The 25,688-nt window shown below is 39.6% G+C and overlaps 1 non-coding gene across 1 annotated transcript; it reads left to right on the top strand.

Moving 5' to 3' along the window:
* Nucleotides 1–11,618: 11,618 nt before the first annotated feature.
* Nucleotides 11,619–11,692, top strand: TRNAI-AAU (transfer RNA isoleucine (anticodon AAU)). The gene has a single exon. It is a non-coding gene; the product is annotated as a tRNA-Ile (tRNA).
* Nucleotides 11,693–25,688: the final 13,996 nt, after the last annotated feature.

Consider the following 25,688-nt stretch of genomic DNA (forward strand, 5'->3'; position numbering starts at 1 on the left):
AGTCCCGCAAAATGTGAAGAGATGATTCAGCTAAAGAACACACTGAACAGCCCCAATCATCACTTAGATGTTCAACCTTTGTCTTGAGCCCATTATTTAGTACGAGCCAGACAAAGTACCTTAGTTTCTCCGGGAACGACAACTTCCAGATTTTTCTCCAGTCCAATGATGGTTTGTCACTCATGCCCCAAAGTTGAGTTACCTCTAAAAGTGTTGGAGTCTCAATAGGATTCTCATTATCATTAACGGATTAAATAGATACAGAGATGGAAGTGGTTACAACTGAATATTTGAAAATACTGATAATATCTAAAGACCAATTCAAATAATACAGCAAATATTTACAGTTATAAATATCTACAATATCTAAACAATATTATCTTATCATCCCCCCTCAAGTTAAAGGTGGTGAAACCTTTAATTTGTCCCTAAGAAGATGAAAACGAGCTTTGGATAGAGGCTTCGTGAGAATGTCCGCTGTTTGGTCGATTGTTGAGATGTAACAGACGCGACGCTGTTTGGCGGCTACTTTATCACGGACAAAATGGAAATCAAGTTCCAAATGCTTTGATCGGTCATGGAATATAGGATTTGCAGTTAAATAAGTCGCACCCAAATTGTCACAAAGAATAAGGGGACAACTTGGCGGTGTAAAGCCCAGTTCCTTCATTAACATGGTAAGCCAACTAACCTCAGAAGCAAGAGAGGCAAGAGCACGATATTCAGCCTCTATAGAGGATCGAGAAACTGTGCGTTGTTTTCATGAGCGCCAAGAGATAAGGTTGCTGCCAACATACACGGCATACCCTGATGTAGATTTTCTATCGTCTATGTCACCGGCACAATCTGAATCCGTATAGCCAGTAATTCCACAAGATGAACTTTTGTTGAATTGTAAACCATAATTTGGAGTAGTTTGATGATATTGTAAGATTCTCTTCACGGCCTTCCAATGTGTTGTACGTGGTTGATGCATGAATTGGCTAACTTTGTTAACTGAAAAAGCAACATCTGGCCGAGTAATAGTTACATACTGTAAGCCGCCAACGATACTCCGATACAATGTTGGGTTGTCAAATGGGTCACCATCTTCTAAAGTTAATTTAGTCGATGTACACACTGGGGTTGATATGCCCTTAGATTCCTGCATAGAGGACCTTGTCAAGAGATCCTGAATATATTTTTGCTGTGTTAAGGACAGGCTATTGGAGGTCCAAGTGGCTTGAAGACCGAGAAAGTAAGATAATTTTCCCATGTCTCGAACTGGAAAGTGTTTATGAAGCCGCTGAATCAAGTTTGATATTGCTGTTTTGGAATTCCCAGTAACCAAGATGTCATCGACATAAATAAGACAGAACAAATGAACACCTTTAACTGATAAATGATAAAGAGAGGTGTCAGCTTTAGAAGAGGAGAAACCTAGGTCACACAGTGTGGAAGTTAGGCGACGGTGCCACATACGGGGTGCCTGCTTGAGTCCATACAAACTCTTTCTAAGCTTGCAGACGTGTGTAGGAAATTAAGGATTAACAAAACCCGGGGGCTGTTCCATATACACAACCTCATCCAAATCACCATGAAGGAAGGCATTTGAGACATCCAACTGTGTTACTGACCAATTTTGTGAAACAACAATACTGAGAAGAAGTCGAATTGTTGTGGGCTTGATCACAGGGCTGTAAGTATTGTCAAAATCAAGACCAGGGCGTTGATGATAGCCCTTAGCCACTAAACGTGCTTTGTAACGATCAACAATACCATTAGGATGCATTTTTACCCGAAAAACCCAACGAGAACCAATTGTGTTTGTAGCTTCTGATTCAGGAACAAGTACCCATGTCCCATTTTCAATGAGTGCATTATATTCCTGGCTCATAGCATCACGCCACTGGGGAATGCCAATTGCTTCAGAGTAACATGTGAGGGTGTCAACTGAAGCATTAAAGAGCCGTGGTTTGAGTCGTCCTGTTTTACTACGGGTTGTCATAGGATGAGTGGGGGCTGAAACTGAAGGCACATGTTGGGATTGTGGGACTGTGTGAGTGGATTGTATTGGGGCAGGCCGTAATGCATAGGGTCATAGGTCTATGGTGAGTGGGATGGGGTTTTGTGAGGTTGGTGGTATGATATGTAGAGGAGCAGTAGTATTTGGTGTTGAACCATGAATGGGTTCCTCATTAGTGGAAATTGGGAATGAGGGTGCTGCCAAATTATTTGGTAAAAAGGATTCTTGAATATTGGGTGTTGGGGTAATTATAGAGGTCGAGGGTTGAATTTCTTCAGCTGGGATTGCAGTAAATGGACCACTTTGAATATGAGGAAAGGTAATTGTAATAGGAGAGCTTTGATTTGCAGCAGATTCAGGGAGAGACTCACGTACTAACTTCGGATATGGAAACACCTGTTCATCAAACAACACGTGACGTGAGATGTAAATTTTGTTACTGTGACAATCAAGACAATGATAACCTTTGTGGAGTTTGCTATAACCAAGAAATACACATTTTTTGGAACGAGGATGCAATTTAGTAGGACTGTAAGGTCTCAACCATGGATAACTGATAGGGGTCAAAAACCCCTATCTTTGGGTACGGTTTTAGGACGGTTTTTAGGTTTATTTGGCTAATAAGCGAGCAATTCTCGCATTTAAATGCTTTTGTATGAGTTAGTTAGAAATTGGAAGCATTCTATTTACTTTTCGTCGTTTAGGCTCGTTTTGTGATCAATTTAGGCAAATACGGCCGAAATAACACGCATAATAGAATTCCGTTATCTTTTGAAGCTAATTGGTCCGTCAAAAGTCGCACCAAACGAAGCGTTTGCTCAAAATAAGCGATTGACGGATCAATTCGGCTTTTGGACTAATGTTTTCTGGAGTTTTTATGCGTGTGCAGGTGTAAGTTCAGACGAAAAAGGGTTTGGAAGTCATCCGGTACGGATCGAGCGCGCTTCGGGCGAAAACGCTCGGCGAGCAGGGCCCCTCGGGCCATTTCTGCTCGCCGAGCAGGCGCCTGCTCGGCGAGCAGGGGCTGCTCGTCGCAATCCTGCTCGGCGAGCAGCCTTTCCTGCTCGGCGAGCAGACCTGCGGGAATTGGTCAAAAAGACCAATTCCGCCCCCACGAAGCCACGTTCGGCCCCACGTCTTCCTACACCAACAAGGACACGAAATTAGGTCAAAACGAGGCCCGAGACGCGTCTATAAATAGGAATTTCCAATTGTAAATTAGATATCTTTTACTTTTGTAATTAGCTTAGCTTCCACCTTGAGAAATCCTCTCCACCTCCTCCATAACCTTCAAACCTCCATTGAAGACACCTCCGAAGCTCCATTCACCGAGGATTACTCAAGCTCCATCCTTAAATCCTAGAAAGACGCCTGCATTGGTAGACAGGTTCCCTGAAAGGGATTTTTCTTCTTTTATATTCTGTCTAGCCTCTGATACATGCTATGAATTCTAGGTTTATTGTAACTTCGTGACAATTCCTTCATCTTTGATATATAATATAGATTTTGTTTATTCAACTGTTTTGATGTTTTAATCTTTGTCTTACGCTTTGTCTGATTGGTTTAACTCATTCAATAATCCCAAAATTAGGTTGGCACATATTGCGAGCTGAATCTGACCTAGTCAGTGCCTATAGGATTGACGACCCTATAGAAGATTAAGCCCAAATTACTGAGCCTTAGAGCTAGTTTCGGCCTTACAAGGGAATCACGAACTAGGGACTTTAGGAGGATAGGTCGGGTTAATCGCCTTGGACATAAGCGACTTAGTTTCAATTCAATTGCTTAAACACTCTATCATTGTTATCATCGTATTCCTTCATGTTCATTCAGTTAATTGCTTTGGTAAAAGATCAATTAGGGGTAGAGTAATTTAGTTAGGGTTAGAATAACTTAGTCAGAATTAGATAATCTAGTTAGGATTAGTGCAAACCAACCTAGGAGTAGATTAATTAAACAAAACCAACTCAAACCCCTTAAGCCTAGATAACATCCAAGACTTAGTAATTCGGTACTTGCAGAAATAAATCTGTCCTACGGGAACCCTAAAATATTGAGGCCTCCAAATAGGTTTGTTAATGAGCACAGGGAAAACGAATTGGGAATGTTCCCTTACGAACAAGCAAGCCAAGTTCCTCCACAACCCTCTAGCTCACGAGATGAGGTGATGTCCCTTTTGAAAGGAATATCAGCCCGACTTACAATCAACGAGGAGGTTTGCAAGGACTTGAGCAACCAACTGGCTCAAATAAACCAAGAGATGCAAAAGCAATCCCGAGATGCTCTCCCAAGCATAAAGGAAAACATAGAAATCCCACAAAGGGAATCAGCTCAAGCCATCTCTTTGAGGAATGACAAAAAGGTAGAACCAAGTCCACTATCACATGCATCACTCGAGGTAAGTGAAGAACCGGAAGCGGTAAGCAACCCCGGTTCAAAATCTGAAATTCTAAATCATGTGGTAGAGATAAAAGATCAAATCAAAACTTGTGTATCTCAAGTACCTTTTCCTCAAACATTAGAAAAGTTTAGGTTTGTTTCATGCTCAGAAGTTTTCATTCTCTTCGACCTACCAAGAGAATCCAAAAGGGAGCAAACCAAACTTTTTCATAATATGTTTAAATTCGGCCTCCTGCTTTCATTAAACTTATTAGAGGCTCTTAATCCGTTTTGTAGGTACGGATTATTTATTCAGGAATTTGAATTCCTAACGCGAGTAGAAGCATACACCTAGGCGGGAATTCTATGTCGAGCTCACCGACTATAACGTAGCACTTCTTGGGAGGCAACCCAAGTTTTAATAAAACTTTTCAGGTTTGTTTTATTTAGATTATACATTGATCTCTTAGTTTAGTCTTTTTAGTTTTCTTTTACGTTTTTTTAAGTGTTCGTTTAAAAAAAAAATAATAATAATAATAATAAATAAATAAATAAATAAATATTTTTTTTAGTTGTTTAGTTTTCTTTTATTTTATTTTATTTTATTTTTATTTTTATTTTTATTTTTTATTTTTTTTAAGTTTTCAGGTTAAAAAAAAAAAAAAATTTTGGCCAAAGGAGGCCCAGCTCGCCGAGCTGGGCACTGCGCCAGCCTGCCGCTGGTCGCTGGGCACTGCTGCCCAGCGGCGGTGCTCGGCCGCGATAAGGAATTTTTTTTCGAGATTTTTTTTTAAAAATCCCGAACGAAGCTGAAATAAATAAATAAATAAATAAAAAATTTGCCACCGTAAATCGTCAAACTTTTGCGATTGCGATAAAATCCGTAAGTTTTCTTCTCCACCCTAACTTTTTACACTCGTACTTCATGATTTATGATGCAATGTTGGAACTTATTGCATAATTTTAGTGTGAGGAGGAGGGGTAGACAAACTTACAAAAATTGTATAAATTTTTAAATTTTTTTTGCGTCGTGTCTAGTTTAGGTTTGCATTTTGGTGTTTTATTTCTGCTTTACTTATGTTTTTGCATGTTTAGGACCTAAAACCGTGAACCTCCTTCGAATCTAAACTTCGTTATTTGTCTTTGAGGGCTGAAAACCGAATCTAAAATTGCATGACAACTAGTTTAGGCGTAGGACACAACTCTTGTATCTGTAAAAGCATGAGCTACAGTTTGCATTTAGATCCTACTTTTGAAGAAATGCTAAAATCATTACTTAGGTAGATAACTTAAGAATTGAAGGCATGTGATATTAAACTTGAGTTTGAGGAAAACTAGTAAACACAAAATTGAAACCCAAAGAATTGTGAGTTGAATTTGAGCCTAAGAGCGAACATCAAAAAGCTCTTTTTCTTGATATTTTTGTGTGAATGCTTTGACTTGTGGAAGATTACAGATTTTGCACCTAATACTGTGTTGAACCTACATGCAATGATTTGAGAGGATAAACGATGAATCAGCCTCATTAGAATTAACCCTTTTCTTTACCTTGTTTTTCTTTTTCATCCACTCTAGGAAGCCCCTCTGAGCCGACATTTTTGTAGTTTATAGATTTTTCTTTCGTTCTAACCCGTTTTTGCGAACCACAATTTGGTTCGCTACTTAACCTTTGTTTTTGCAAAGCTCGAACTGAGCCTTTGTTTTCTTCTAGCGTTTTATCGTTGTTTATGGCATTATAGTAGCAAGCCAAAAGGCTAAGGAGTGAATGAGCATCACTATCCCAAAAGAAAAAAAAAGAGAAAGGAAAAACAGAAAAAGAAAAAAAAAAGGGGAGAAAAGAAAAGAAAAGAGACGAACAAAAGGGAAGAACTTCATTCCCCAGTTCCTGAAAATAAAAACATCTCAAAAAGAAATCCAAAATAAGGGATGCATAAAAAGCTCAGTCACTTCATATTTGCTAAAGCCATTTAAACTCTGTTTTTATAACGCTAGAACGTTTTAACCCTTGTTGTACCTTTAACCCTCTAACCACATTACAACCCCAATTAGAGGCTGTTTTTGATATCATCGGAGTCATGTAGCATAGTAGAGGAACTCGGATGAACGTTCAAAATCAACGTAATCCTAAGCAAGAATATAAGCCGAGAGTAAACACTTTAGCCACCAAAATTGTGTGAATGAGTGAACTACCTATGGTGAGGTGTTTTACTTAGCGATCCCCTCAAGCTCGTTCAATTGAACATGTGTTCCTTTACTTAAAACTATGACCTATTGTAATTGAAATGCGACTTTTGGATATCGTGTCTCTACTTTGTATTTCCGAATGCATGTAATTACAGATGCTCGAAATTGTGTCAAGCACCTAGTCAAACTGGGAAGTTTTCTAGCTTGCTTGTGATGGCGGGTTTAGTTTTTTAGTTTACTTGGGGACAAGTAAAGTTTTAAGTGCGAGGAGGTTTGATAGGGGTCAAAAACCCTTATCTTTGGGTACGGTTTTAGGACGGTTTTTAGGTTTATTTGGCTAATAAGCGAGCAATTCTCGCATTTAAATGCTTTTGTGTGAGTTAGTTAGAAATTGGAAGCATTCTATTTACTTTTCGTCGTTTAGGCTCGTTTTGTGATCAATTTAGGCAAATACGGCCGAAATAACACGCATAATAGAATTCCGTTATCTTTTGAAGCTAATTGGTCCGTCAAAAGTCGCACCAAACGAAGCGTTTGCTCAAAATAAGCGATTGACGGATCAATTCGGCTTTTGGACTAATGTTTTCTGGAGTTTTTATGCGTGTGCAGGTGTAAGTTCAGACGAAAAAGGGTTTGGAAGTCATCCGGTACGGATCGAGCGCGCTTCGGGCGAAAACGCTCGGTGAGCAGGGCCCCCCGGGCCATTTCTGCTCGCCGAGCAGGCCGCCAGAGGCCTGCTCGGCGAGCAGGGCGCCAGGCGCCTGCTCGGCGAGCAGAAGCCTCCTCGCCGAGCAGGCCACCAGGCGTCTGCTCGGCGAGCAGGGGCTGCTCGTCGCAATCCTGCTCGGCGAGCAGACCTGCGGGAATTGGTCAAAAAGACCAATTCCGCCCCCACGAAGCCACGTTCGGCCCCACGTCTTCCTACACCAACAAGGACACGAAATTAGGTCAAAACGAGGCCCGAGACGCGTCTATAAATAGGAATTTCCAATTGTAAATTAGATATCTTTTACTTTTGTAATTAGCTTAGCTTCCACCTTGAGAAATCCTCTCCACCTCCTCCATAACCTTCAAACCTCCATTGAAGACACCTCCGAAGCTCCATTCACCGAGGATTACTCAAGCTCCATCCTTAAATCCTAGAAAGACGCCTGCATTGGTAGACAGGTTCCCTGAAAGGGATTTTTCTTCTTTTATATTCTGTCTAGCCTCTGATACATGCTATGAATTCTAGGTTTATTGTAACTTCGTGACAATTCCTTCATCTTTGATATATAATATAGATTTTGTTTATTCAACTGTTTTGATGTTTTAATCTTTGTCTTACGCTTTGTCTGATTGGTTTAACTCATTCGATAATCCCAAAATTAGGTTGGCACATATTGCGAGCTGAATCTGACCTAGTCAGTGCCTATAGGATTGACGACCCTATAGAAGATTAAGCCCAAATTACTGAGCCTTAGAGCTAGTTTCGGCCTTACAAGGGAATCACGAACTAGGGACTTTAGGAGGATAGGTCGGGTTAATCGCCTTGGACATAAGCGACTTAGTTTCAATTCAATTGCTTAAACACTCTATCATTGTTATCATCGTATTCCTTCATGTTCATTCAGTTAATTGCTTTGGTAAAAGATCAATTAGGGGTAGAGTAATTTAGTTAGGGTTAGAATAACTTAGTCAGAATTAGATAATCTAGTTAGGATTAGTGCAAACCAACCTAGGAGTAGATTAATTAAACAAAACCAACTCAAACCCCTTAAGCCTAGATAACATCCGAGACTTAGTAATTCGGTACTTGCAGAAATAAATCCTGTGGACGATAACCTGGACTTAAACCCAGAAATTTATTACTTGATAACGACGGGGTACACTTATCCCTTAGTGAGTTCCCATCTCTAACCTTAGGTGGGGACGCATCAATAACACAGGCAACCGAAGACACGTAACAGTTTATAATCAGGACGGGTACCAAATAATTTTTCATAAGGAGATATATTATTCAATAGAGGTACATGTAGGCGATTATTAACATATGTGGCACAGTCAAATGCATAAGTCCAAAATTGTAATGGCAATTTTGAATGTGTGAGAAGTGATAAGCCAGTTTCTATAACGTGTCTGTGTTTTCGTTCAGCACAACCGTTTTGCTCAGGTGTATAGGGACATGAAATTCTTTGGTTAATACCATGTTCGGTTAAATAGGATGTGAGAGCCTGGAATTCACCTCCCCAGTCAGCTTGGAAGGATTTGATTTTTCGGTTAAAGTGATTTTCAACTAAGGTGCGAAATTTAATAAACACACTCAGAACTTCAGACTTGAAACGAATAAAGTATAACCATGTAAATTTGCTATAATGATCATAAAAAAGAACATAATAGCGACAATTATCAAAAGAGGTAACAGGTGCAGGACCCCAAACATCTGAGCAAATCAAATCTAAAGGTCCATTAGCAACAAAGGTAGAAACTGGAAAAGGCATTTTATGCATTTTAGCCACACAACAAGGTTCACATAAAATTGAACTTGAATTCTCCTTATTGAAATTGATATTATTCAGAGACAGTGTTTTTCGAACAACAGGTAAATTAGCATGGCCTAGACGTGCATGCCATAAAGACAAAGAAGTGTGAAAGGCTTGAACACGATGTGGGGTACTCGGTGGAAGTGACATGGTATAGAGACCATCCTTAATTGTTCCTTTGTGGATTTCCTTCTGTGTCTTCAAATCCTTCAAAATAAAGTAGTCAGCAAAAAATTCCACAGAAATGGGATTAGACTTGGTTAAGGAAGAGACAGATAATAAATTGTTTACTGTTTTTGGAACATGAAGAACATCATGAAATTTAAGAGATGAATTTAAAACAGGAAATTCTGATTTACCAATATGAGAGATAGGAATATATTGGCCATTACCTACAGTAACTTCTTCTGGGCCATCGTATTCGCTATGAACATGGAGATTTCCAATATCTGCAGTTAGGTGGTGAGTTGCTCCTGAATCCACAAGCCAATCGGTGTTGGAGGTGTTTGATGTAGTTGCAAGATTGGAGTATGGTTTAATGTTGTTACGAGTATTACGATTGAATTTGGGGGATGGGCATTGTCTGGAGATATGACCCGCCCCCCTACAGTTGTGGCAGATCAGGTTATTAGCATCAAGTGGCACAGACATGGTTTGATTTTGGCGAGAGGATGTGCCGGAATAGCCACCTCGGCCACGTCCTCGACCCCTATTAGAATTTCGAGCAGAGTAATTCACAGAGGGTGAAAAGGAGATGGGAACATTCTCCCGAGCCAATTGGCCTTCTTCACTATGCAATAGACCAACAAGGTCATCATATGAAACAATTTCTAAATGTGCTTCCAAGGAACGTACAAATGGTCTGTAAGCAGGCCCAAGGCCGTTAAGAATAAATTCAACCAAATCATCATCAGAAACTGTGTGACCAAGAGAGGAGAGTTGATCACTGATGAGTTTGGCATTCTGGACATAGGTACAGATACTTTCATTCTCTCTCCTTAAATTATGCAGACGATGTTTCAGATCTCGTATCTGAGACCGAGAGCCAGCCGAGTAGGCTTTCACAAGCTTCTGCCAAGCATCACAGGCTGTTGCAGCGCCAACTAATTGAGGTAAAATACTATCAGAGACGGAAGAGATGATCCAACTTAGGAGCATTTGATCACGCCTACGCCAATCACGATATGCAAGATTTCTTTCACCATTTGGTTGTTTTTCCGGTGGGATGGGTGTCGATGAATCAATATGATCTTCAAGGTTGTATCCATTGATAATTGGTAGGATTTGGGTCTTCCATAACAGGAAATTGGAAGAAGAAAGCTTGAGATTGAGTTGATGAGAGAGATTGATAGGCGGAAAAACAGATGCAGTGGTGGAAACCTGGTTGCTGTTCGTGTTTGCCATGGTGAGGGAAGAGAGAGACTCGATTGGAAAAAAAAGGAAAGGATCGTTAAACAGAGTTGTGAAACCACAATTGCTCTGATACCATAAAAGTGTTGGAGTCTCAATAGGATTCTCATTATCATTAACGTATTAAATAGATACAGAGATGGAAGTGGTTACAACTGAATATTTGAAAATACTGACAATATCTAAAGACCAATTCAAATAATACAGCAAATATTTACAGTTATAAATATCTACAATATCTAAACAATATTATCTTATCAACCTCCATGCTGCCGTTACACTCCATCTCCAAGAATCAGGTACCACCTGTCCCGGGAATACCACCATTTATGCCAATTCAAGGATAGTCTCCCTCGGCACGAAATGTGTGATCGATTCCCAATCCCACGAGCCATCCATTTTCCAGTACTCGGCCACATAGCAGCTGCGTAAATATTCAGGAAGTGGTTTGCAACACTTTCCCACCAACGGACCATCACTGGCCCACGCATTCGTCCAGAAGCGGGTGTTTATGCCATTTGAAACAAGCCTCTCAAGTCCAAGGGGCAGAATAAATGATCCTTTCACGATGCATTTCCAGATATAGCTTGAAGCTGAATTTGCCCGAAAACAATCCATGCCCTCACGCCTACCACCATGCCGTTTCAACAACACCTTCACCCAAAGGGATTGGTCATCAATTTTATTAATTTCAATAGATTTTCATCAATGTGTACTTAGAATATGTAAATTAGAATTTTCACCGTAGGAATAACATTTGATTATTTTGTACAATAAGAACAAATTTAACTTTTTTTATCAATTATTTAATGAGATAATTTTGATTTTTATCTCGGTAATTTCTATTGAAAATTTGCGGTAATAATAAATTTGGAGTAGTACAGTAAATACTCTATATAGGAATAACCTCTATTTTGTTATAAAAAAAACTCGGTCCCAACTTGGGCCAGTTATAAATAGGAATAACCTCTCAAACGTTATTTGTTATACACTTTTTAAGTCCCACATTTAGAAACTATGCCTCTATATAGTAATAATTATACTCATACACACACACACACATATATATATATAAAAAGAAGCTATTAGTAAATACTGATCAGTTTGGAAAATACTTAGGCCTATTAGCTCAGTTGGTTAGAGCGTCGTGCTAATAACGCGAAGGTTGCAGGTTCGAGACCTGCATAGGCCAATTATTTTTTGTGAAAAGAGGTTTCAAATTTTTTTAATCCTAAATTTGTTTTTTGTTTTTTTTTTTTTTTGTGATGAGGTGCAAAAATTCCTTAACATCTAAAATGGTGTAATTTTACTCCCAACGTTAGCATTCAAGAGCAAGTTTACCTTTAACGTTAACAAATTGGGTCCCTTTGAAAAATAATTCACCGAACTACATTCTCAGTCATAAATTTTATAATCTACACTTTACATGTACGTCATTTTATTACTCGTTAGTAACAAAACACAAAGACATGAATAGACGTGGAAAAAATAAAATTAAAAAATTATACCCTATTTTGTACTGAGTTGGATAGAAAAATTTAAATATTTCGTCGAATTTAAAAATATTAATCTCCAATTTTATTACTAAATCACAAAAAAGATATGAATTTTTTTAAGAACTAACTGATATGTAATTAGTCCAGAATAAATAGCAAAACACCTGTATTTTATAATGATATCTGAAATTGATCCAAAACGTTAGACGTAAAATTGCTCTTGGCTGCCAACGGTAAGGTAAAATTACATTATTTTAGACGTTAAAGATAAAATTGCTCCTAATTATCAATATTAGGTATATATATGTATTTTTTTCACCTTATCCCAAATTTTTTAAAACAATCACAAATTAATAAATTCATGGTTGAATTTGTTGAAACATCTTTCCACATAATTTTGATTTGACAAAATTGTTTAAGTGTAATTAAAAATATTCTAAACACACTAAGTTTAAATGCTTTGATTTATTCTACTAATGTGTTTGTTCAATGTTGAGCTAAATTGTTTATAAGACATAAAGACTAAAAGGCTTAAAGCCCAATACGGAAGTCAAAGCCCAAGTCAAACAGATCAAGACAACTCGGCCCGCGTATGCAAAACGCTGTCGTTATGTACAAAACGCAGCTCAGCGGAAGAAGGTTCGAGAAGACCTTCGTTGAACAACTTCGGGACGAAGCTGCTGAGTTGAATCGATAAAGAGTACAAGACAACAGCTGAGCAAGAACAACTTCCAGACAAAGTGTTTCCACTTTGGGTAAAGTTCAGAAGACACAGAACGCTGTCTAGTTGACCTTACCATAATTGGAGAGACATTCTGCCGAGCTGACTAAAAGCCGACCAAGGACAGAAGATACTCAAATCTGATTGGCCGAGAGCTCTGAGCAAGACTGAGTGACAACGACAGGAAGCCGTTTCCCTCCAACGGTTATTTCGAAATTCGAAATGACCGATGCCTCAGACGTCTCTATAAATAGTGCCTTCAGATGCTACATTCCCAACAGAACTCTATCAAGCCATTACGCTGACCAAATTTCCACTCAAAGTTCTGTGAAGAAAAAGCAAAGCAATCTTACACCAAATTTCATATCTTTTGTGTAAAAGTCTAGAGTGATTATTTAATCATCTAAGGTGTCTTAGCAATTGTTGTTTAGGACAGATCTTTATCATTTCTAGAGATTAGAAAGGAGAGGCCGAGTACTCGGTTATAGTACTCAGCGAGAGATTAGGAGTGAGTAGAGGTATAGAGGAAGGTACTCTTGTCATACTCAGTTTCTAAGTTGTAAAAGGTTTGATGCTCTACCGTTAAAGAGCTCAGTAGAGAATTCGAAAGCTCGGAACGTGTTCCGGGGACAGGACGTAGGCTTAGAGGCCGAACCTGGATAAATCTGCTGAGTAACATATTTCTAACCTTAAACTCCTTTATATATATATATATATATATTACTTGCGTAAACAAAAACTGACCAAGTAAAGAGGTCAAGCTGAGTTGTGCGCATTGAATATCTGAGCTCAGGAATAGACTCTAAGTGCTATCTCCTGACTCAAGTAAAGAAACTGACCTAGTCATCAGTTGACTAAGCCAGTGTCTTGCTATTCACTCAGCGCCGCTGTTAAAACCTTTTTCTTACGAAAAAGAAGTCTGCCCTAACGAAAAAAATTTAAATAGTTCCTAACCCCCCCTTGGAACTATACTTCTAACGTTATAAGGGACCAACAAGTGGTATCAGAGCTTAAAAGCTCACTGTAAAAGGTTTAACCACCTTGAGCTGATCCCCACTATGGGCGAAAATAGCACTCGGTTTCTCCCAGGAAACCAAACAACTCAGATCTTACCTGAGGGGCTGTCCATTACTCGGCCTCCCCTATTCTTCGGGTCTAACTATACCTTCTGGAAGAATAGGATGAAAAATTTCATTCAGGCTACAAATATGAGTGCCTGGCTATCCATAGTCCAAGGCCCATTTGTACCTGTCGAAGTTGTGGCTGGCAAAACAGTTGTTAAAGCTGAGGCCAAATGGACAGAGGATGATCTCAAGAAGCTACAAAATCACGCTTCGGCTATAAACATGCTTCACTGTGCGCTCAATGCTGCAGAATATAATAAAATTTCAGGTTGTGAGTCGGCGCAAGAGATCTAGAAGAAGCTGGAGGTCACCTACGAAGGAACCAATAAAGTAAAGGAGTCCAAGGTGAACCAGCAGATGAGACTGTACGAGCTGTTCGAAATGAACGATGATAAGGGAATATCTGACATGAATGCAAGGTTTACAAACATCATCAATGAGCTCAAGAGACTTGGGAAGATCTTCACTGAGGAAGAACAAGTCAAGAAGATTCTTAGGAGTGTTTCTAAGACTGGCAAGCAAAGAAGACCGCTGTTGAGGAAGCTCAGGACTTAACCACCTACAAATATGATGAACTCATCGGCTCACTGCTGACCCATAAGATCTCAATGAAGAATTTCGAGGTGAAGGAAAAGTCTGAAGACAAGAAGCAGAAATCTCTTGTCATGAAAGCTGACTCCACTAATGGGAGCTCAACAGACGACGAAGAGATTGCTATGTTCACAAGAAAGATGAAAAGGCTATTCAGAAAGAACGACAAATACTCTAAGAAGCCTTACAGAAAGTTTGATAAGTATAAAGCTGACTCAAGCGACAACAAATACAAGAAGGACAGCTCAAAGCCCATTACTTGCTTTGAATGTCATCAAACTGGCCATATTAAGTCAAGCTGCCCCACGCTGAGGAAAGAAAAGAAGAATGGCAAAAAGGCAATGGTGGCAACATGGAGCGACAGTGATGAGTCTTCATCAACAGAAGCTGAGACCACTGAGTCAGCGAAGATATGCTTCATGGCTGATGAACTTGCTGAGCCGTGCGTCTCTGAGCATGTTGACCCCTCCATTGCATCTGATGATGAGGAGCAATCAAATGAGGTAATATCACTACCCCAGCTCAGAAACGAAATGGTTAATGCCCTGAGTGATCTCTATACACTTGTCAAAAAGTGTAATAAGAAAGTTAGAGCACTCAGCAGGCGCTGTGACGAAGTTGAAGAGGTCAAGCTGAGTGACCTCAGATTCCTTCTTCAGGACAACTCAACTTTCAATGATAATATGGAGATCATGCACAAGTTTGTCTCTGAAGTCCAATCAGATTCTAAGAAACTGTGAAAGGACGTCACAACTATCCAGAACCAACTAAAGGTTCCAAACAAAAGAAATATTCCTCTGAATACTCAGTACCAAGGTACTGGTCAGCAGAGATGGAATCCCCAGCGGAATGTCCAGTGTGACTTCTGTGGGAAGAAAGGACACACCACAAAGGTGTGCTGGCACGCTCAGCACTGGGGTGCTGACCAGTCAGTGAGACATCCTAAACGGAAGGTCAGCTGTGACTTCTGTGGAAAGAATGGCCATACAGTCCAAGTATGCCGCCATAAAATTAAATATGATGCTTTACCTGTTGAACCTAACAAGCCAGGACCCAAAAAGAATTGGGTACCTAAAAGTAACTAGTTACAATGCAGGTAAGCCTGAGGTGTGCTGAGAAGTCAAAGATGTGGTATATTGACAGCGCATGTTCGAGGCATATGACTGGTGATGAAACTCAGTTCATCACATTTGAGCGTAAACGAGGAGGAAGCGTAAGTTTTGGAGACAACAAAAAGGGTAAGATAGTAGGGTCAGGAACCATTGGAGGTAATCCTACTATTGAGTCTGTCTCCCTAGTCAGCGGACTCAAATATAACTTACTCAGCGTAGCTCAGCTATGTGACAATGAGAGAAAAGTTATATTTGATGCTACTGGATGTAAAATATACGAGGGTAAAAAAAATGAGTTAATTTTAACTGCCCCTCGCATTGATAATGTCTTTATGCTAGACTTAGAGAAAAAGTTTTCAAAAACTGTATGCTTGGTATCAAAGGAAGAAAATTCCTGGCTATGGCACAGGAGACTTGGTCATGTAAGCATGGACCTCCTGGCCAAATTAGCAAGAAAGCAATTGGTTGAGGGACTGCCAGAACTTAAATTTGAAAAAGATCAATTATGTCACGCTTGCCAAGCTGGAAAACAAACCAAACAATCTTTTCATAGCAAAAACATTGTCTCAACTAAGCGTCCGTTAGAATTACTACACTTGGATCTCTTCGGTCCAGTCCAGCCGCTGAGTCTGGGTGGAAGAAGATTTTCCTTGGTCATTGTAGATGACTTCTCTCGGTACACTTGGGTCATCTTGCTGAGTAGCAAGGATGAGACCTTTGAGACATTTTCAAATTTGGTTAGAAAACTTGAAAATGATAAAGAACTAAAATTGGCTCACATCCGAAGTGATAATGGTGGAGAATTCAAAAACCAATAGTTTGTTGAATTCTGTGAAGCCAGCGGCATTGACCATAATTTCTCTGCTCCTAGAACGCCTCAACAAAATGGGGTTGTTGAAAGGAAGAACAGAACCTTGGTTGAAATAGCCAGGACAATGCTGAGTGAGCATAGGCTTCCAAAGTATTTTTGGGGAGAAGCTGTCAACACAGCGTGCTATATTCTTAATAGGGCTCTAGTTAGACCTATACTAAAGAAAACCCCCTATGAACTTTGGAAAGGACGAAAGCCCAACATTGGATACTTTCATGCCTTTGGCTGTAAATGTTTTATTTTGAATACCAAAGATAGCTTAGCTAAGTTTGACTCAAAAGCTGATGAAGCTATCTTTTTCGGCTACTCAACAAACAGCAAAGCATATAGAGTTTTCAATAAACGAACTCAAGTTTTAGAAGAGTCAGTACATGTTGAGCTCGACGAAACTAACCCTGCAGGTAGATACCAGCCGCTGACCGAGGATGATCCACACTCAGTATCTGCTGACCAAGAACCAGCTGCTGAGTCATTCCCTCAAGGGCTGACCAAAGGTAAAAGTGAACCTAAGATTGTTTTCACTGACCAGTCTACTCCTGCAGAGATTGTTGAAACACAGATAGCACAAGACATCAATCTACCCAAGGAGATAAGGATTCCAAGAGGGCACTCAGAGAGTGCAATCCTTGATGCCGCTGAGAATACCCTGATGACAAGAAATCAACTCAGGAGATACCTCAGCAATGTGGCCTTCGTCTCAGTTCAGGAACCAAAGAATTTCACTGAAGTTGAGCACGACGAATTCTGAATGATCGTAATGCAAGAGGAGCTTGATCAATTCAGAAGGAATGATGTATGGGAGTTGGTGCCACATCCAAGGAGTCAGAAAACCATTGGAACAAGATGGGTCTTCCGAAATAAGCTGGATGAACAAGGGAACGTGGTCAGAAACAAAGCAAGACTTGTAGCTCAGGGCTACAGTCAGCAAGAAGGTATTGACTACGGTGAGACCTTTGCCCCAGTGGCAAGGCTAGAGGCAATTAGAATTTTATGTGCATATGCATCTTATATGAACTTTAAATTATTCCAAATGGATGTTAAGAGTGCATTTCTTAATGGAGTTATAAACGAGGAAGTTTATGTTAATCAGCCTCCAGGGTTTGAGGATTCTAAATTCCCAAATGATGTTTATAAACTCAAAAAGGCTCTGTACGGCCTCAAGCAAGCACCATGTGCTTGGTATGAGAGGCTGACCAGTTTCCTGCTAATTAGAAATTATGTCAGAGGCAAAGCTGATACAACCTTATTCATTAAGAGAAAGGGTAAAGATACCCTGCTGACTCAAATTTATGTTGATCATATTATCTTTGGTGCAACTAACGAGTCAATGTGCAAGGAGTTTAGCAAACAAATGCAGACTGAGTTTGAAATGTCAATGATGGGAGAACTCAACTTCTTCCTCGGACTTCAAATTAAACAAGGAAAAAATGGCATCTTCATCAGTCAAGCTAAATATGCCAAGGAGATATTGAAAAAATATGATCTTGAAAATTGCAAGCCAATATCCACTCCTATGGGCACTGATACTATCCTATGCGCTGACGAGAATGGTAAGTCGGTAGACAGCAAATTATATCGAGGTATGATAGGCTCTCTACTTTACTTAACAGCAAGTAGATCGGACATTCAGTTCTCAGTGTGCTACTGTGCTATATATCAATCTAACCCTAAGGAATCTCATTACATAGCTATAAAAGAATCCTTAGATATTTACAAAGCTCAGTGAACACAGGTTTATGGTATCCCAACACTCATGATTTCACACTCGTTGGATACACTGACGCTGACTATGGATGGGACAAGCTTGAACGAAAAAGCACCTCTAGAGGATGCCACTTCTTAGGAAGCTGTCTTGTATCCTGGTTCAGCAAGAAGCAGGCGTCAGTAGCCTTGTCTACCACTGAAGCTGAGTACATTGCTGCTGGAAGCTGTGTTGCTCAAGTCCTATGGATTAAGCAACAGCTTGAAGACTATGGTGTTCAAACAAAGACAATTGAAGTCAAATGTGACAACAAAAGTGCAATTGATCTATCGAAGAACCCAATCCAGCACAGCAGGATGAAGCATGTCAGCGTCAGACATCACTTCATTAGAGACCATGTACTCAAAGGTGAGATCAAGCTGACCTATGTCCCAACGGATGAGCAGCTTACGGATATCTTCACGAAGCCACTGGCTCGTGAGCAGTTCAGCATACTGAGAGAAGCCATTGGTATGTTTAATCCTCTTCAGTAAATTCCAGTTCTAAATATATATCTATGCTGAGTGAATTACAACGCTGAATGATTTATGCAAATACATGCTGAGTGTTTAATGCTAAATGAATGAACATCACATACTGAGCAAATATGCGCACTGAGTAGTTATCTCAAACTGAGAAATCATCTGTTTGTATAATGCTGACCACTCAGAATATAAAACGCTTAGTATTCTACACGCTGAGGGTTAGATCCGTTGCATTAAATGCAAAAGCACGCGAATAGCCACCTAGGATGACGTATGCACCGAATGTGTCATAAATGCCAGGATCTTTGTCGGTTGACAATCCCAAGGCAAAACTGACACATGGATTCGATAAGATCCATCCCTCACCGCTATAAATAATGGGCAAATCCTCATTTTTATCTCTTTACACTCACCGAATTCTCTGGCATAACAACTTCTTCTCTAAAAAGCTCTAAAAAAAACTTCCGAACCCTAACCATGACGAAGATTTCTGTGAACATGTCCGGTTCCGGTCACTCTAAGACCAGTTCCGATGAACCTTCTAGGCACCCTACTCCGCCTGGAACTACTAAGGTCACTACGCCGAACAAAGGAAAAGCTGTCCAAGCCACCTCCTCTAAAGGAAAGCCGACCAAGGTCAGAACGTACACCAAAGTCTTCGAAGACGTTAGAGAATGCAAGATAGACTTTTCATGATGGTTCTCTGAGGCTTTCGTAACAACCGAGCAACCATTCTGTGAATGGATATCAAAGAATGGCTGGACCGAGCTGTTCTCCATTAGAGATCCCACTTACCCTGACCTAGTAAGGGAATTCTACCATAACCTATGAGTTGCTGACGACAACCAGGACCACTTGGTAACTGTGGTAAGAGAGAAAACAATTTTCATCAACCCTACCTACCTTGCAAATTTGCTGAAATTAAAAAATGAGGGAGCAAAACTGAGAAGGACTGGAGATCAGGATGACACTGGGTATGAAGTCAACTTCTGCAAGCCCTCTGGCCATTCTGGAGAAATCTCAAGTTCATCAATGGGCCAGCACCAAAAGATGGCACACTACCTGCTGACCAATTACATCTACCCCAAGATTAATTGTACCAGCTCAGCGACCAATTTCGAGCAATGCTTCATATGGCATATGCTGACTTACAAACCCATCAATATGTCAGTTTTCTTAATTGATGGGTTCCAGAGAAGCACGGGAACTCTTAGGCTGGGCTCACTCATAACCAGAATCCTCATTGACCATCAAGTTGACCTACTCGAGGAAACTGAGGCCCAAGGCTCTGAGATAACAGCTGCTTCGCTGCGTGCCTTGAAGTATAACCAACCCATTAAGAAAGCCAAAAATGCTGATGAGGCTGATGATGCGGAAATTGTCCTAAAGAAGGGGAAAAGAACAAAGGCTCTAGCTGCCCGTAAAAGGAAAGCTGTTGGGACTCCTGCAAAGAATGCTGAGTCTCAGGCTAAGAAGTTGAAGTCAGCTGCACTAAAAGGTCAGGAGAAACCTAAGTCAGCTGAAAAGAGGAGCAGGCAAGATGAGCCTGATACAGAAGAAAGAACTGATGCTGATGAGCAACCTCTGAAGAAGAAGAAGTCTTCAGAGCTGACCCCTATTGATGCCATTCCTGCTGACTTCTTCGTTCCCGATGACTCTCACTTCATACGAAGTCAGGGAACTGAAACTGAGCATCAAGAAGATGAGGTGCAATTGGATGATCATTTCATTGCACAGGTTGAAGAAGAGTTAGACGGAGAAGAAGAGGAATATGATGAACAAGGAGAAGAACACAGTGATGAAGCTGACTCCGAGGAGACAGCTAGTGAGGTTGAAGCTGAGCCAACTAATACTGAGTTGGCTGCTGAAGAAGAACAAGAACCTGACCAACACACTGTTGATCAGGAAGAAACTTCCCCATCCCACTCAGGAGAACATATCCAAGCTAATCCTACACCTCCTCGAACTAGGAGAATACTGGTAAAGGCAATTCAACCAACTGTCCCTGACCTCTTTATCCAGAAGCCGACCAAAGACCCTTCTACACTTAAGCTGAAATTTTTCAGAAAACAAACGTCTTCTACTCCACCAGCTTCTCTTGAAAAGCAAGCCTCTGTTTCTTCACCAAAGGAACACGCCGACTTGAATGCTTCCGCTAACTCTACAAGCCAAATCGAGCAAGTTCTCGTCAATGCTGTTGCTCCAAGCATTGTGCTGACTCAGAACATTCCTGCCCCAGTCAGCACTGACAGCATTCGGATTACTTCTTCTCCAACCAACATCTCTACCGATCAATCAACTTTACCCGAGAATCAAGTGCAGATTGAAAACACACTTCCAGTCACTGACCATGTCATTCCTCTGACTCCTCCACCAACTGGTCATACTGAGGAAGCAAGGCAAGCTGATGAAGGATCTCTTAGCTACTTACATGCCATCGAGTCTGGTCAAAGAATCATCAACTCGGTGCAAACATTAATTAAAGACCTTCATCAAACCACAGAACCTGCTGCTGGGTCTTTAACAGTTGAGCCAACACAGCTCTCCCAAGTAACTCAACTTCTCAATGAGGTTCGAGGTATGAAGGACTTGCTGAGTATACTGATTTCTGTTCAAGCTCAACAACCTAAGCAGGATTCCATCACGAAGCTGGCTGAGCTCTAGCTGACAATGGTTCAACATCTCAACACTCTTCAAGGTCAAGAGATGGACACTGATCAAATGAAGCAGAATGAGATTCTAATGAATACTCAAAGGACCTTCACTCATGTGCGTCACAGCAATATCCAGCGTGAATATTACGACTCAGCCTTGCTGAAGACATTTCATCAAGCTTTTGCTGCTTTGTCGGATACAATTACCTGGATAGGAAAATCTCAAGCCTACATAGTAAGCATGCTCAGCGCTGCTGAACTCAATATACCAAAAGAGGTCACAGATGATAGCGTTGCTGTCTTCGACGACGTCAATGAAAGCGCCGATACGCTTAAGGAGTTGTCCACTACACTGACTAGAGCCGTCTTAACCGACGCCTTTAGAATTCCTCCTCCTCCCGATGCTGACAAAATGGGGGAGAAAGAACAAGCTAGAACACAGCATGAGCCTAGTCAGTCTAAGAAAAAGAAAAAGAAATAGAAATAGGCTAGCTCAGTTTATGCTAAGTTTGTAGTCTCTATGCTTATGCTTATCTTTTGCTATATACGCTGACTACTTCTATTTAATTCAATACTTGCATCTTTTTATCCAAAACCTGAGTTATGAGTTATTTTATACGATGCTGAGTATTATGTTATTATGTATCTTCAAATACATCAACTATGTTTAATGCTTATAAAACTTGTTGATTGTATCCAATGCTGATAATATGTTTGACATTGACTTGTATGTTTATAAAACACTGTCCCATAAGACTCATTGAACAAAAAATTACTCAGCGCCCTCTGAATGTTAAAACTTCCGCTTAAACACTGAGTAAAATAGAATATGTTCCATGAGCTGACCTATATCCGAAAACTGACCTTAGACTTACTCGATTAAACCTTTAAATGTTTAGAGTAAAACTAAGTCAGTAGCTCAACCCTGACGGGGGAGTTTGCAAAGTAATATTAGGTCAACTATCATGGGGGAGCTCAACACTGAGTTCTTCGCTGAATAGTTTTGCCAACATCAAAATGGGGGAGTTTGTTGAAACACCTTTCCACATAATTTTGATTAGACAAAATTGTTTAAGTGTAATTAAAAATATTCTAAACACACTAAGTTTAAATGCTTTGATTTATTCTACTAATGTGTTTGTTCAATGTTGAGCTAAATTGTTTATAAGACATAAAGACTAAAAGACTTAAAGCCCAATACGGAAGTCAAAGCCCAAGTCAAACAGATCAAGATAACTCGGCCCGCGTATGCAAAACGCTGTCGTTATGTACAAAACACAGCTCAGCGGAAGAAGGTTCGAGAAGACCTTCGTTGAACAACTTCGGGATGAAGCTGCTGAGTTGAATCGACAAAGAGTACAAGACAGCAGCTGAGCAAGAACAACTTCCAGACAAAGTGTTTCCACTTTGGGTAAAGTTCAGAAGACACAGAACGCTGTCTAGTTGACCTTACCATAATTGGAGAGACATTCTGCCGAGCTGACTAAAAGCTGACCGATGACAGAAGATACTCAAATCTGATTGGCCGAGAGCTCTGAGCAAGACTGAGTGACAACGACAGGAAGCCGTTTCCCTCCAACGATTATTTCGAAATTCGAAATGACCGATGCCTCAGACGTCTCTATAAATAGTGCCTTCAGATGCTACATTCCCAACAGAACTCTATCAAGTCATTACGCTGACCAAATTTCCACTCAAAGTTCTGTGAAGAAAAAGCAAAGCAATCTTACACCAAATTTCATATCTTTTGTGTAAAAGTCTAGAGTGATTATTTAATCATCTAAGGTGTCTTAGCAATTGTTGTTTAGGACAGATCTTTATCATTTCTAGAGATTAGAAAGGAGAGGCCGAGTACTCGGTTATAGTACTCAGCGAGAGATTAGGAGTGAGTAGAGGTATAGAGGAAGGTACTCTTGTCATACTCAGTTTCTAAGTTGTAAAAGGTTTGATGCTCTACCGTTAAAGAGCTCAGTAGAGAATTCGAAAGCTCGGAACGTGTTCCGGGGACAGGACGTAGGCTTAGAGGCCGAACCTGGATAAATCTGCTGAGTAACATATTTCTAACCTTAAACTCCTTTATATATATATTGCTTGCTTAAACAAAAACTGACCAAGTAAAGAGGTCAAGCTGAGTTGTGCGCATTGAATATCTGAGCTCAGGAATAGACTCTAAGTGCTATCTCCTGATTCAAGTAAAGAAACTGACCTAGTCATCAGTTGACTAAGCCAGTGTCTTGCTATTCACTCAGCGTCGCTGTTAAAACCTTTTTCTTACAAAAAAGAAGTCTGCCCTAACGAAAAAATTTAAATAGTTCCTAACCCCCCCTTGGAACTATACTTGTAACGTTATAAGGGACCAACAGAATTAACTAGCTGTCTTATATTATAGTGTAATACTTCAAATTTTTGTTAATCCTAAATTTTCATAAATTTTTTAGAACATTCTGTGAATGTTCTAAAAAATATAAGACAAATTAAGTCACTATGGTTAATATAAGACAGCTAGTTAATTGAACCACGATTTCCGGTCCGGTTTTTAAAACATTAAAATTAATTGTCTAAAGCGCACCAATTAAGTCACTATGGGCAGTATCGTTGTCATACGGTGCTGTCTATTTCGAGTCGGATGTGAAGGTGATTATCGATAGTTTAAAAGTGGGCAAGCATGACGATTCAGAGTACGAAAGTGTGATTCAAGATATCAGAGATCTTCTAAGACTTTATTCCGACTATTTTGTGTCGTTTGTTTCACGATTTGCAAATGATGCGGCTCATATTATAATTCTTTAATTTAAGTTATAGCATATAATTAAACTAAAGTTGAAGTTCTAAGAAGGCTTAATATATTATAAACTTCAGAGTAAATAATTTATTAGTCCTTCCTTTTTATCTAACACGTTGCTTAGTCTTCGGGGATTTCCTTCAACGGAATACTTCCCTGTAGGGCGCCGTTGGGTTCAGCCGAAGACACTCTGATGCTTAAGTTAGTAATAATTCTAGAGAGAATAAACAGTAAGCACAAAATAGGGATTAGAAAGTGTCCCTTGAATACCTCGTAGTGAGGGTATTTATACTAATTCCCGTAACCATTGAAGTAGTTCCTCATTCAATGTCATTTAATGTAGTTTAATGCTACATTCTTTATGTCTGACCGTTAGTATTTTTAAGGAACCATTTAATGCTATTAACTGTAGCGGTTCCACTGATAACGGCTTGGTGACACTATGGGTGGATCTACCTTGGACGACGTGTCCATGTCTGCCTAGCGGACGGGTGTCCTTAATGGCGAGTGGTACTTTACAAAACGGATCCACATGGCAAGGTCTTCATGGTGTGTGGCTTCTGACATACCCTTATCCTTAACTCGACAGATCTTTTCTAGTAGCGAAACATTTCTTTACCATTTGACCTCTTAAGGTACAAATAATACTTTTTAAACCTTAGTTTCTTTTGAGTGATTGCAGCAATATCTAATTATTATTTTTTGAGAGAATATATAATTTATTTAAATATTTGGATTTCACTAGATTTTAAAATTAGTACTTTTATTCTGTACATAATCAGTTATTTTGAGTAATATTAATGGCAATATCCAATTCATTTAACTATTTAGATTTCATTAGATTTAAAGGTTAAAGCACTTTTTGGCCCCTGGCCTGTCCAAAATTTATGCATTTGGCCCCTGATCTATTATTTGGTCATATTTGGCCCCTAACCTATCAAATTAGATAAAATCTAACCCATATTAAATGAAAAATGAACTCTGTTGGAAAATTAATGGTAGTAACCAATACAAAAATGACACATGACACATAAATAAAATTAATTTTCACTCTATCGGAACACTATAAAAAGGTTTTAGGATTTTTTTACTGTGTGAAATAGTTACTGTTGCCATCTCCAGTTGAAAATTAATTTTATTTATGTGTCATGTGTCATTTTTGTATTGGTAACTGCTGTTAATTTTCTAACAAAGTTAATTTCCCATTCAATATGGGTTGAATTTTATCTAATTTGATAGGTCAGGGGCCAAATATGATCAAATAATAGGTCAAGGGCCAAATGCACAAATTTTGAATAGGTCAGGGGCCAAAAATACTTTAAGCCCTTTTATCTAATATATAAGTCAAATATAGATTGAAGCTTATACAAGTAAAAATAGGTGAAAAAATTCAAGTAACCATGACCAAAATTTACTTCAATATTACCTTCCTATTCCTTGTTTTCTTCATCATATCTTACTGTAAGTTTTTCTCACCATTTTCTTTGGATTCATTTTCGTACTGAAAATATTATAAAACTTTTCTTTAGTCCCTATACTTATTGGAGAACATCAATTTTATTCTTGTTCTACAAAATAGTATAATGATGCTTTAATAGTTGAAGCTCCAGT

Source organism: Euphorbia lathyris, chromosome 10 (assembly GCF_963576675.1).
Source record: "Euphorbia lathyris chromosome 10, ddEupLath1.1, whole genome shotgun sequence".
NCBI classification, from domain to species: domain Eukaryota; kingdom Viridiplantae; phylum Streptophyta; class Magnoliopsida; order Malpighiales; family Euphorbiaceae; genus Euphorbia; species Euphorbia lathyris.